The 14,415-nt window shown below is 43.6% G+C and overlaps 1 long non-coding RNA gene across 1 annotated transcript; it reads right to left on the reverse strand.

Moving 5' to 3' along the window:
• Positions 1–431: 431 nt before the first annotated feature.
• Positions 432–13,737, reverse strand: LOC124306762 (uncharacterized). Its single transcript, XR_006908678.1, has 2 exons — positions 13,210–13,737; positions 432–923 (listed from the first exon to the last, which is right to left on the reverse strand). It is a non-coding gene; the product is annotated as an uncharacterized LOC124306762 (long non-coding RNA).
• Between the last annotated feature and the right edge of the window lie 678 nt (positions 13,738–14,415).

A 14,415-nucleotide genomic window follows, 5' to 3' on the forward strand; every position in this document is an offset into this window, starting at 1 on the left:
AGAGAGGAGCAGAATTTTTCAGAATTACGGTATCCATTCCGGTCCCGGGTTCAGACCTCCGGGAATTGGAATAATATACTTCTATAGGTTGTACCTACAGCTCAGAAGAACATATTCTGAATCCTCGCATGACTCGTAGCCGTTAAACCTTATTTCAATAATTTAGTTCAGAATCTGTTACATATATATGTATATATAGGTGGAGGTCTTCCTACTCCTCCGGAGAAACTTGAAATAATAACGAAGAACCCGTTAAAGCGCTTCGAGGAGCAGCTCTTTTAAATCAAGAATTAAATTACGCGGTGGCTCAAAACCGTTGAATGTGGCATGGGTATGTAAATACCGTACATAACTACACACACGCTCCGTTACATACAGAATTCGATGCGTGGAGAGTTTGGCAACTTTGTTCAAAATTATAAATTCATTCCTCACAGTTCGAAAAGAATTTTATTCGTATTTCTATACACCATACGAATATGCGAATATTTGTGTGTACGCATATACGTATGTGTATTTATACATATTATATATGTCAATACGGTCGTAATATAAAGTAACATGTATTATATCAAACAAATTAGGTGCAAGCTTCGTACGTGTGTGAGTTTAGTGTGAAATATCATAAGTCTGTACTTTCACGATAGTGAAAGTAAGGAGAGTAAAATCAGGGATTGAGGAGAGAAAATAGAGTGAAATATAAAGATCCTAGAGTTACAGGGTGTAAGGTATACACAGACGTAACGAAGTAAGCAATATTGAGAGTGACGTCGGGTGAACTCAGCTGTGGCTCTTCCTCGAGAGATTTTGATACGGGTCGGCAACGGATTGGCAGAATTTGATGAAAGGTAGTCCCTCGTTCCCGGAGGCTGGAACATTACATCTGGTCGCGGACCCGTGGTCACTCAAAGTTTGATTTGCCCCTGAAACCGAGAAGAGAGAAGAGACATCTTCGTGTACATGTATGTATGTACGTGTAACAATAACTGATTAGGGAAATTAATTGTGCAGGATAATTGGCTCGTGCATGATTAGAGATCGAGCGGGAGCCGGGCTCGATTTGCGTTTATAACGCTGCAGGCGTTATACACCTGGCTCGAGGACTCCGGGCGTTTATTATGATTACGATTAATACCAACATAAGTAACAATGATCAAACTTAAATTACATTCCGCGCGCTAATTGAAGTTTGAAATCCTGAGGCGAAGGAGGAGGAGGAGGAGGAGGAGGAGGAGGAGGAGGAGGAGGCAGAGCTCCTCGCGCATATTTCTCTATCTCCGAATTTCCATACCAGCCGGCATTGCAGCCTGAACCCTCTCACTCTCACGTCTCGATCCTCGCGTAGCTACTTCGCCTGGCTTTTGACGAAAGGAATAATATTTAGTCGAGAGTTAAATCCCATGATTCTATGTCGCAGTGGATTAGGACTTGACGGAGCTTCGAACGGACTCCCGATAAAGTCGCGCCGCGGTATCAAGTTTCTATTTTCCCCATTTTTACTCCTGCCCGTTCGGTTCTTTTTCAAACGCGTTACATGCTCGGTATGCCGGTATATCTCAGGCTTCACGCTTCGTTTGCCACATTGCACGACGCTACGCTAGCCGGCTAGTCTCGACGCCCAGGGTTTTCTCCTCTCCTATGCATATTCTCATCCCAGAAAACGGTTTTTCTCGCAAACTGTCGCGAAAAGGATCAAGCGAAAAATTCACAGGTATATGCGAATGGAAAATAATACGTGTACGTTAATACACCGTGGGATAAAGGAGAATATACGATAATGCGTATGTGTTAATTTGCTCGAACAAATCGGTGAATAAAACGAAGGCTATTCTTTAACGCGGTGGCTTTTTTCGTTCCGCGTTACGCCCTGCATGCCGGCCCGAATAACATACGATATTTATCCTACGTATTTACATTTCAACAAGATTCCTATCTGTCCTAATTTTCAGCTTATGCAAAACGATTGATTAATTAAACCGTGTGGTCGTTGTCACGGCTCCTCGCGTACATGTACATACTTGCAGGTAAATATTTGTATAAAAAAGCGACAATATAACAAAGGCTTTTCGTTTAATTGGCGAAAAGAATAATTATTATTATCGCTATCTCACGTTTTTACAAAAGTTAGTCAATTTTTTCACCCTAACAGCAATTAAAAGTGAACCAATATAATATTCATGATTCGCACATCCTTCACGGAAGAAAACAATTCGCCAGACCGAAAAATTTCACGAAAATTTTCAGTGCAACGGCAACGGATTAGCAAGTATTATATGTACAGCCAAGTTTCGCGAGAAATGTTTTTACCGTGACTATATTGATACTAAAATTTGTCGGTCCAGCGAATTGTTTTTATTTTTTTCACGTTTCAATTTCAGCGAGTCGTTTTGCAGAAATTTATCCGTGAACAATACCCACGAATGGATACTTCGAAACCAACGTTTCCTTTCTCCTTTATTTTTTCTTTCAAAATCTCATCCACAACGTACAATAAAATAGATTGTCAATTTGTTTGATCTCCGATAAGAGTTTTCCCATATTTATCATGTGATTCGGAATAAATTTAAAGAAGAGAGGAAAAGAAAACACAAAAGTGAACGTGATCGAATCGCTCGTCACGAGCTGCGATACGAGGGTCTCGAGTATGTCTACAGCGGGGGTCAAAAGGTATACACCACCGGGGGCAAAGATGAACGTCGACGTCACACGCTACACACGTTGTAGGTATGGAGGAGAGAGAGAAAGAGAGAGAGAGAAAGAGGTGGAAAAGGGAGAGGAGAGAGGGGGTCACGGGGTCGCCGAAATGAAATCGATACGTTTATATTTGTTCTATCCGCCTCATCCCCCCGGTGGCAGCATCATCGAACAATCCTGAGAGCAATTGCAAACCATGGACAAGAGTCGAGAACACCGCTCCTTAAACCAGCTATTGAACCACTGTTAAAAGGCTGTTGACTGTACGGGATACGCAGAAAACGGACGATTCTTGTTCGGAAAAGTAATACATCGATTAGTACGTATATCGGGAGAGAGAGAGAGCGGAAAAAGTTGGAGAAAAGCTCCAGGTCGATTAGTTTTTCTCTCGTTGCGCAAGAAACGCGCCCCGGTCGCAGCGATAATTATGTTTGAAAAAGGTACAGGCAATATACTTTTTGCAAAATTCTTTTTCCATCACTTGGACAGAAATTAATTTCTCATCGATTTTTCTCAACCCTTTTCCGCTGCCCTCAATTTCAACATCTTCGCTTCACCTGACTTTGAGACGATAATTTGGAGGCTAATATCCGTCTAATATCCATGTTCTTTATCACCGAATATGATAGAAAAAAAAATGATGAATCAACTGAACGCGAGGTCACGGGTGACGGAATGAATATTCATTTGTGTCGATTAAAAATCTGTCGGACTATTTAAATCGACTACACGTTTAGTCAGCCTAACAGATCTTGAACTGACACAAATAAATATTCATTTCACCGCCCGTGACCGGAAATTTAGTTTATTCAACGATTTCTTTCCGCTCGGTGCGTGCGTAAAATATCGCATTCGTTACGCACGTACGACACAGGGATGCGCTAAATTTTCATTCCTTATTTTTTTAACCGCGATTTAAAAAAGCGGGGGATTCAAATTGACCGAGTACGCGAAAAGTTGGTGCGCTCCTAGACGCGGAGTGCGAGTCTGTTTGAACAAATTCTGAGTACGTTGGTACACACGTCACCCCGAGGAGTGCCAGGCTGATCCACACGCGTGGCCGCCTATTTGTTCGAGAGATAGATACCCTGCGGTTCCTGGCCAGCTGCATACATGCACCGTGAATCCTCGTTCGGATACCGGGTCGCTGGATCTGCCCAGGCAATAGCTTCGCCGACGTATTTAGGCAGGTTTGGCCTCCGTGAACGCGAGGCTGGCTCAAGCCTGGCTCAACCATTCTGCAGTAATTAATTGGTAATATTCCAAATTGAGAGCATCGGAAGATCAATCGAACGACCGTGAAGCTAACCCGGACCAAATCCGACTCGGGGACTCGACTCGTGTTGCAGGCATGTAGATAGATACGTACGCTCTATGTTCCGAAATTCGGTTAGGATCCGAGGCCTGCACGTCATTCCTACGACCAAAACTAATCGATTGTTTTTTCCCGGATAATCGAGTTTTTAGTAATTTCACGAACAACGTGATGCAATATCAATTTATGGGATTAAAGTATCGATTATTATCATTGGCTTACTTACTGAGAAACTATTTGATATGGTTAGTGAAAGATGAATGAATATTTTTACTTGAAATTGAAAAATGAATGTTACGAAGAAAAAAAAATACGAAATAATCCAAAATAATTGAAGATACGAATAACGAAAATGAAAAACAAAACGATTATAATATGGTTAATTTTGACTGTTTCATGCATTGCCTTTTGTTTAGAATAAAATGGAACTTTTTCTGCAGCCGATTGTAACGTCTATTGATCCTAACCGTAGGTACCGTAAAAAATTTCGCCTCTGATATTTGTCCGCCTTGTTTTACGCCGAACTTTGTGCGGTACATTTTTTTTTTTTTTTCCTTACATATTCAAATTTATTCCTTAACCGCGGTAATGGTTAAACGATAGTCTCCGCATCTGTATCCATGAACGGGGAACAAATGTATTTCCATTAAATATGTATGTAGACATAAATATCACAGCAAAGCAAAAGAGCAGTTCCTTGCCAATTTTCCTTCCTCTCTTTTTTATTGCCATTTCTCTTTGTGCTGCAAAACATGTGACATCGATGTAAAAACGAGTAGGCAAATCGTAATTTAAGGATACCTACCGACATCTGTGCTGGCTAGAAGAGCAACTGTCTGCAACCTCTGTTTTTGACGAGTCTGTAGCCGTTCGGACACATCTGACGATTGGAACTACGCGGTGGGAAATACATGGGACGAGATTCGGCCGAACAGATGATCGCGAGTAGAACGATGAGCACGGATAAGAAGATCCCTCCACGTAGGAATTTCATTTTTACCGAACGACGGAGACGATCACGAGTACGATGAAAGGGATCGCAAGACGACGGCGACAAGAGCTTTCGGACTTATGCTTCGGGCTTCGAACGATCCCTCGCTATATACCGCGGCAATGCATTGAAGTTAGTCATTAAGCTGGAAATGTGGTTTCCGTCCGTTTCTTTAACGCCGGGATTTCATATCTTAAACACTTCGGCGAGAACACGGTCACGCGGTTATGCGGTTTCGTTCCCAGTATCCGTCGGACTCCGTTGCACGAAGCGAAACGTTACTCAGGCAGTTATGCGATTACCGCTGATAATTCTGATCCACGAATTAAGACGCAGATCGCCTCGAGCTTTCCATGACGCTTCGCTTCTGGGTAATAACAATGATAATGGTTGTGATAATCAGCTTTGTTTATTACAATTTTGTTTGTAAACAAGGGAGTGAGGAGAAGAGTGAGGCAGGTTTGCAGTCGCAATAGAAACACACCCGCATTGGCACGAGGTATGGACAGCCCTTCGTGTGAGCGGAGTTTGAGGCTGGCCGCCCAGCTAGCTGCCTTTCGGGAACGAATCAGGGCCAAAAAACTATTTATTTCGGTTTAATAATAGCTGAGAATTAGTTGAAATCAGAGAAAATCACGGAGAAAGAGTGCAATGGTGTTGAAATACGAAATCAGATGGCGTGTGTTTTAACACGTGTTTCTTTTTTTTTTTTCGTATACTTGGTAAACTTTTCGAAATATTTCTTCGCCGTTTTCAGTATGGCGAATTCAATCACTGAACCCAAAAACCCTTTTACAGAGTTTTTGAAGGGATTTGAATAAATTTGAAATTTTTATCCACCATATTGATCTGTCATCTTGGATCCTTGAAATCTAATTTCAGATTCATAATCAGCGAGGCAATTTGACTCAGCACAATAGTGTATGAATCGAGGAGTTAAGATGCTGGATTTCCGTGTACTTGACAATCTACACAGTTTTATTACTGTATTTTGTGTAACGTGACAAGTAATACAATTTAACAACAACAATAACAGCAATCCATTTATTGGGTTCCTAAGAAATGTCCCCTGTGCACATGAGCCAAATACACATGTGCATGTATAGATATTCTTGTACAGGTGAAATAGACAAATGCCAATGAGAATTGTACAACGATTCGATATGAAATAAAGAGAACAAAAAAACACCGAAATAAATTGTGATCCGCTAGCATACCAAGCTTGTAAAATTCACGCTTAGGTCTGTGACGGCCAATAATAAACAATATCGGATATTGTGCAGCGAAAAGAAAAATTGAAAAATAAAAACATGCCGCAACCAGGTTATCGAAAAAAATCTGTTCACCCGGAAAAAAATTATTAACCACATTTTCCGTTGTTATTAAATGAACAAAAAGTCGCGATACGAATCCTAAACAAATGTCGAATGTCTGATCTGCACTCACCTAAAATAGTGTGCGACATCTACCGTTAGTGAAAACGGCGCCACCCGAACATCGAATTGGTACGACGAAGAGGGAGCCTTCGTTTACCTGAGTCGATTTCGGGAACGAGTCGAAGGGAACGAAACGCTGAGTGACCTGGGAGGTATCGGTTGGAGCCGAACGGACCGATGACAGTATCGGCAAGAGGACCGCGACCAGCGCGATGAGAAAGTCGGCTCTCATGGCGCGTGTTTCGAGATAGAAACCCACGAGATTTTATCGAGGCGCTCAGCGTCGGGTCGCACTGATAAACTGAATATCAGAGAGTGTCGATCCGGTCATCCCCCCACCAACGAGCAAAGATCCGACACGGCAAGGCTGTGACGGATGCCAACACGCGGCTGGCTCGCGGTGTCGTGCGTGAAAAATAAACGCCAGCCTTGATTGTCACGCAGGCACACATCGCACGTATCTAGTTACATACACAGACCAATGTCAATGCCGCGTAACGCGCGTGTCTTCGTCGTTGAATCGCGTTCCACGAATGTCGCGATACTCTGAACTTTCGAACGATGTATTCCAGGAAGGATTCTGTCATCGCGCAGCGTCATCGACGTTCGCAGAAATGCTTTTTGCATCGCGAACTTTCGCAGATTACGATATCAGGGAAGGAAATTTACGGTGCGGATGAAATCGCATGGATCCTGCGTTATGACGGAAAGTGGGACCTGCTCGGGACTTGGACGGAACGCTAATCAGCCACACGGATACGCTCGGACGGATTGTCCGTCGTGTGAAACGTGAAAATAGCGTGACCATAACTGGCTGTATGAATACGTGCACGCGTTGATTAATGGGACACGAATCAGCCTTAGAGATGGGAATTACTGCCTAGTCACTTATAGTGAAGATGTGAAGAAGTCGAGGCTCAAGGAGAAAATCGGTGTATTACGCAACTAGTGCGTAAAATGTTATTTACGCACGGGTAGCGATCGAAAAGTATCGAACGAGTGACATTCGATCGCTACGTTGAATTAATCATCAAAACCTACGTATACGGATACCTAAATTTTACGTGACCGCCTCAAACGGGCTAAGATCGACCTTTGGATGTTTACGCACAGTACGACAAAAAATGTAAATCGTATTTAAAAACTGTTTGTGCGTGTTTATCGCTCGCATCGAAACTGATAAAACCAAACTTGAAGGAAGCATCCAGCCTTCGTACTTGCCAGCTTCGTTTATCGACATATTTAAGCTGTCGATCAGATGAGCTCGGAGACGTGAAGAATATAATATTGAAATGCAGCGAGCGCCTAACTCTTACGATGAATAGTATATTGTGTGACAAGGAGGCAAACTCGGTCTTTTCGGGCCGATCGTAAAATTTCAATACGTATGGCAGGTGAGCCAAAGACGAATATTGCAAATACGCGAGGCGAAAATACCGTTGCCTCCTTGTCGCGCACGATTCTTCACATAACAAAAGTACGTTACGCGCTTCTTCGCGAAGCACGAACTTGTGGTTAGTCGCGTAAAGTCAGATTCGTTCGCGTCGGCGCATGCGCGGAGTACAGAAAAGTCCACTTTCAAGTCCCAGGAGTGGAAAGTCGTCTTTTCCGTACTCCGTGCATGCGCATTCGCAGACTCACTCTACCGTCATAAAAACGGGTGCATCGTGTAACAACCAATGATCCTAGTTCCTCTTTCCAAGTATAAGCAAATTCTCCCCAACTGCACTAACTTTTATACGATACAACGATGTGATGCAGGATTACTCACGGACAGCAAAATTCACACGCGTTTTCTGCACTGACCGAGGCTGGTGCGGAATGATCCTTCCTCGCAAGGATAGAGGGACCTCCTAGGAGCGTCGATTACGGCGTTATAGGTCCTATTTTCCGGAACCGACTGCGAATCCGATCTTCCAATTACCGAATCATTCCCAGAGGATATATTGCTCAAGGCCTCTCCGACAGGCCAGCAGCCCGCGTAGGCGCAGAATATAACAAGCAGGATCACAACCGGCCTTTGCCACTCCATAGTGATCTCCAAAAGTTCGAATATCAATGTGAAATCGACTATTGTCGTCTGTATCTCACGCGGAGGCTGAGCGGCAATTGACTTCTCCCGGGGTTAAAACACTCCGAACTAATCTTCGGGCCTATGTTGCACAACGCGTAAGTTTATCTCTTTTAGCGTGCCTCAAAAAAGAATCAGAAAAACTTGTTTGCTTGACATAAAACCCACGCATGTGCGCACAGACGCGCGTAAGCACATTTATCGCCGGCTCTATGGTTTACATAAATATTGTTATAATTTATCGATGCGATTCATCGTTGTTGCGGTCCCGCCGCCCTGCCAGATATCTCTTTAAAAGACACGCCACGCCGTTTTCCTCTTCCTTCTTCTCGTTCTTCTACAGTCGTCTGTTTTTCCCTACAACGATTCACTCCCGAGTCGACTTCCCCCGGAAGTGATAACGCACAAGGTTTCGCACCGCATGCGCTTAACGATACGAGCCTTACAAGCTTCCGGTCTGTAACCTCGCGGCTTACCCTCAATTATACGTCTATACACCGAATATTTTTCCACTGCGTTTCGCCACTTTTTCACTTTTTATTCATCCAAATTTGTTTCGCATTCAACGTCGACGCGGTGCAATTTCGATTATACGATTGTCGAGCCAACGGAATTTTCACCCGTTAACGGTAGAATGTGACAAACACTTCTGACGGTGTACGTATACATTTTTTTTTATTTATGGCGGGTAATAATATAAACGGATTAGCGTAACGAGAATTTCTCATGGTAATAATTACACTTTTCATGTTCGATGTACGTGTAACGATAAACGAATATCAAGAGTGGTTTTGAATATTTCGAATCGGTATTAACGACAGATTAATTACTAGCTCGTATGAACGTATAGAATGAACAAAAAAAAAAAGAAAAAGAAAGGAATTTACAAGCGACATGCAAACACAATATTCATCATCACATACGATACGTTAAAATTATATTATTATTCACGTGAACGTTGTAAGGATACGCTATTGGGGTGATTGTACAGCTTGTTTTAGCGTCAAATTGGCTAAGATCGAGCTTCGGATGTTACGCACACTGTATCAAAAAGTTATCAGCGCGTAAAATGGAATTTGACGCACGGGATCGCAAAAATTATATACCGAATTTAAAAGCTGCGTGCGCGCGTTTATCGCTCGCTTCACAACTGATAAAACGAAGCTCGAAGTAAGCATCCGGTTTTCGTGTATTTCAGCTTTATTTATCGACATATTTGAGCTGTCGATCGGACGAGCTCGGAAACGTGAAGAATTTAATATCGAACTGCAGCGCGCGCGTCACTCTTACGATAAAACATACATGATATACAACCGATGCAGGCATGGATGCATTCGCGTACGGATAGAGGGAGATGCCGGAGGTGATATTTTCGGTATGGATTATAAAACCGTCCCGACGAATAATGGAAGACCGTACACCGGAATGTTAAAGCGTCGTGTCACAGACCACGAAAAGATCAACGCGCTCCTCACGACCATTCAAAATAACAACCAACGATCCCAATTCGTCTTTCCAACCATGTAAAGCAAACTCTCCCCAACTGCACAAACTTCCAAACGACACAACGATGTGATGCAATAATACTCACGGACAGAAAAATTCATATGAGTCTTCTGCACCGATCGTAGCGATCCAGGACTCTACCCTTTTTGCAAACTTTGAAACTCCCCTTCTTACGAACGTCGATGATTACCGCCTCGGTAATAGCTCCAGAACTAGTCGTTTCCGTTGTCGATTGAGTGGCCGGATCGTTCCGATGGAACAGATTTTTCACCGCCTCTCGAAAAGACCAGCAGTCCGCGTAGGCGCAGAATATAACAAGCAGGATCACAATCGGCCTTTGCCACTGCATACTGACCTCCAAATATTCGAATATCAAAATGGACTCGACTATTGTCGTCTGTATCTGACGCGGTGGCTGCTGGGCTGCAATGGAAGGCGCAATTTCACGCGGGGTAAAAACACTCTCAACTAATCTTCACGCGTGTGCTGCACTAACGCGAGTTTATCTCTCATGTCGTTACTACGCCTCAAAGCGGAATTCCGAGACCTTGTTTATATGGTATGGAACCAACGATGTGTGGCCATGCATGTGTGCGGGCACGCACGCGTATGCACATCTGTCAAACGCTCTGGAATTCGCAGCTGTTCAATGTATCGATACGATTCGTCGATGTTGCGATTCCGCAACCATACCAGAGGCCTTTTTAAATGAGACACGACGGCTTTCCTCTTCCTTCTTCTTCTTCTTCTTCGTCTTCTTCAGCCGTCTCGCTTTTCCCGCAACGATTCACTCCCGAGTCGACTTCCCCAGGAAGTGATAACGCACAAGGTTTCGCACCGCATGCGTTTAACGGTACTAGCTTTATAAACTTCCGGTCTGTAACCTTGAGGCTTATCCTCAATTACACGTTTGTACACCGAGTATTTTTCCGCTGCGTGTCGCGACTCTTTCTCCCTTTATTCGTCCAAATTTCGTTTCGCATTCGACGTCGACGCGGTTGAATTTCGATCATACGATCGTCGAGCCGACGGCATTCTCACCCGTTAACCATTGGTACGTGACAAACGCTTCCGACGGTGTGCGTACATACATATTATTACATGCTACCGTTACCGTGCTGGTTTCACGCTGTCGAATATTTTCAAATGCCCGTTTGTAATTACCTTATTAGCCCGAAGTTATCCACGAATTAATTCGGTATCGCAACGATAAAATCAAGAATCACGCCGACCCAAGCATAGACCAACCACCTCGTACCCCTCGCATTTTAATTAAAATTTCAACGCGCTTGTGTTTTATCCAAATCTGATTTCACTTCGCAGGGAGGTAGGATCAACGTACGTACCCTGAACTCGACGTCGCCCCGACGATCTTCGGCACAAGATTGCGCAGGTACACGTAAAACAAACTAATGAAATTAAGCGTGGTCAATTTTTCACGAAAGTTGACATAAATTTTCGACTCCGCCCGACCAAGTGGACGCGCAATTACGCATAGATTCCCAGATATTACAGCCGTTACACGCCGCTGACTGTTCGTCGTTATCGTTCGAGGTGGACGTGCATCAGCGCTAAAAATAGGACGTGATATCAAACAGTAATATTTGATCACGTACGATTTGAGCTACCCCACCACCCTTGACAGCAGAGAATGCGTATTCGTTAACCTAATTGCTGGAACAACATTTCACCCAAAATTGTGCCGCACGATGATACTTGCGTAGATTAAGCTCGATGGAATTATATACGTCATGAAATCGGTCCGGCTGCCTGCTCCAACGATAAATCCCCGCCCATTCGCCAGTAATTGTAATCATGAAATAAAATTCAAGTCGTTAATATTTCTTCGTGCGCTCGGATCGATCGATAAGCCCGCGTGTAACGAATCGATAGAACGAAACAGTATCGTGCGAATATTTTTCGTATTAAATTTTACACTCAAGCAACATTACGCAGAGGGTACAATTTGCACAGAGGCTTTTACAACGATGATAATACAGCTATCCATGCTCTCCGCAGATATTGAATGAATATTTCAACGACATTGGCTATACGCCGTTTGGTCAACGATGAAAATTGTTTTCTCGGTTATTTTATGTTTTAGACATGTATTCGAATAAGCGGGCGTACTGTTAATTTTCCATCACTTTTCGTGCGCTTCGTTATTGCGGAAGGGTTGAAAGGGGGAAACAAAAAAAAATAAATAAAAAAGTAACGACGTTTCGGGTAAACATATGGGATTAGGAATTCGAGCCTGTAGGAACCTTCGCTCCGGTAGGTACGGCCGATATAAAAAAAAGGTAGGATAGCACGGACCTCATTATCTCTTGAGGCAAACGGGAAGACAAGAGGGGCGAGGGGATGCGGGGTGAAGAGATCCGGAACCTCCGGAGTAGAAGAAGGGGAAGACGAAGAAGAAGTTACTTACGAATTGACCAAATCGTTTGACCCGTGGCCTCCTGCTTCCCAAGTAACCCCAAATACATTTACAACCGAGAGAGGAGATACAGAGACAGAAAGAAAATAGGTTGCGGACGAAAAGGGAGTGGAGACATGGAGGAGGGAAAAGGAAATGTAAATGTCGAGTTCTTAAAAATAGTCCCGCGGGTGGATCAACTTTGCCCTCTCGTATCTAATTAGGGTGAATTTCGTTTTCTCCTTACCGTTATACCTTACATGGCGTGCATGGTTGCGTTGAAGAAAACTGGCCCAAGTTTACGAATATTTCATTCACGGATGGCAAACGACGGCAGAAACCCCACCGCAAGGATCAGGGGGTCGATTACCTAATATCGCTTTTCGCATTTGCCACCATCCAAGCATTCCGATTGGTTGACTAAAACTTGCAAACCAATCGGAACGCCTGGATGACGGGAAATGTGAAAAGTGAAATTACAGAATCGATCCCCCGAAATGACTTGACGAAATTATTTTTCTACACCCGGTGCAGCGCTGTTTGCCGAAGATTCCGAAACCCTCTTCAATCGTATTTCCTACCTTCGGGTTCAGCAAGAGAAGAACGAGAAAAACTCGGACCCACAAGTCCTCCGCAGCTTTGAGTGTTCTTGTATATTCTCGTTCTCAATGTTCCAAACTTTTATACGATTCACTCGGCGCACATACTACATATATATATGTATTATCGGTGAGAGCGAAGAGAGCACGGCTCTGTACGTAGGTACGAATGGAAACTTACGGTCATCCAAGTGAGGGGCGACATGTCTCCCCGACCCTAATCTGTGTGCCGGGGCATTTTCGTGTAGTAGGTACGTCAATGATATTACGAAAGTTTGGGTCCACCGTCGTGGGGGGCGGAGTTGTAGATGTGGAAATGGGGGTGCTGGCCGTGCCCCGTACAGGAAGGTGAAGGGCCGTCTTGACTCCGTCGCGAATGGTGTTTATCGTTTTGCCGAGGCCTGAGAAGAGGTTGCCAAAGTCTGCACGCGGCCGACCGCTGGCGTGGGAAATCGAAACGGCGACGATGGCGACTACGAGGAAAAACTTTCGACTGACCATCTCGCGTCTTTCGAACCGCATGATGTTCTCCTTCCGCAATAAGACTCCAACTAACTGAAGCTTGCTCTGCTTTCGGTCACTCGGCCATCTCTTCGAGGTCGGAGGTGGTTGTTATCGCTCCGCTTAATGGCGCCGTAATCAACGCTGCATAATCTCGAATTAACGAGTACAGTGGGACGTTGGTCCATTTCTCGGCACATTGAAAATTATCTCGGCCTCGGTTCGAGGGAAGAACGTAGTTCGCCTAAGCTCGGTGATTTGAATAAGGATCTGCATGTAGCAGGATTACCATCCCTAAACTCTTGCATTTTGTTTTAATTATGGATAAGCAATAAAGCAATCGTTTAAACGTTGATACCAAAAGATTCTTCGTGTATCGATTCATCACGTGTACTAGACCTCTCCTTAGCAAGGGTGAAATCGAATTTCTATGGTCTCACTCCCCAAATTGCTTGGAAATAGTTCAAAACAATTATAAATTTTTTTTCCATCCATATTTACCCACCCCTAGAAAGCCTTACTTGTTTCCGTGAGAAAGGCATTGATTTTTCGAGGTTTTTAATCGAAATTGCGTACCTAGTCCAAGAAGAACCGTAAACATTTTTCTGAAACAGCAAAACGAAGGTGAATATTTGTCCCTCTTTGAAATGCCGCTTTGGAAATTTGGTTATCTCGATTTTTGACTCCGCTATCTAGCTTCTAGTGTGGCAAGAAATTCCGACCAGTGATTCAAACTTTTCGGTCAAAGAACTCAGTGGTATTAGTTTTAAATAAAAAGGAAATTCTTCGCTGAAAATATTGACAGGTCTAATATATACATATATGTATACAACCAAACAGACGTTAATAGCCAAAGAAATCAAATGTTGTTATGTCAGCAGAATTT

This window comes from Neodiprion virginianus, chromosome 6 (assembly GCF_021901495.1).
Source record: "Neodiprion virginianus isolate iyNeoVirg1 chromosome 6, iyNeoVirg1.1, whole genome shotgun sequence".
Taxonomy (NCBI): Eukaryota; Metazoa; Arthropoda; class Insecta; order Hymenoptera; family Diprionidae; genus Neodiprion; species Neodiprion virginianus.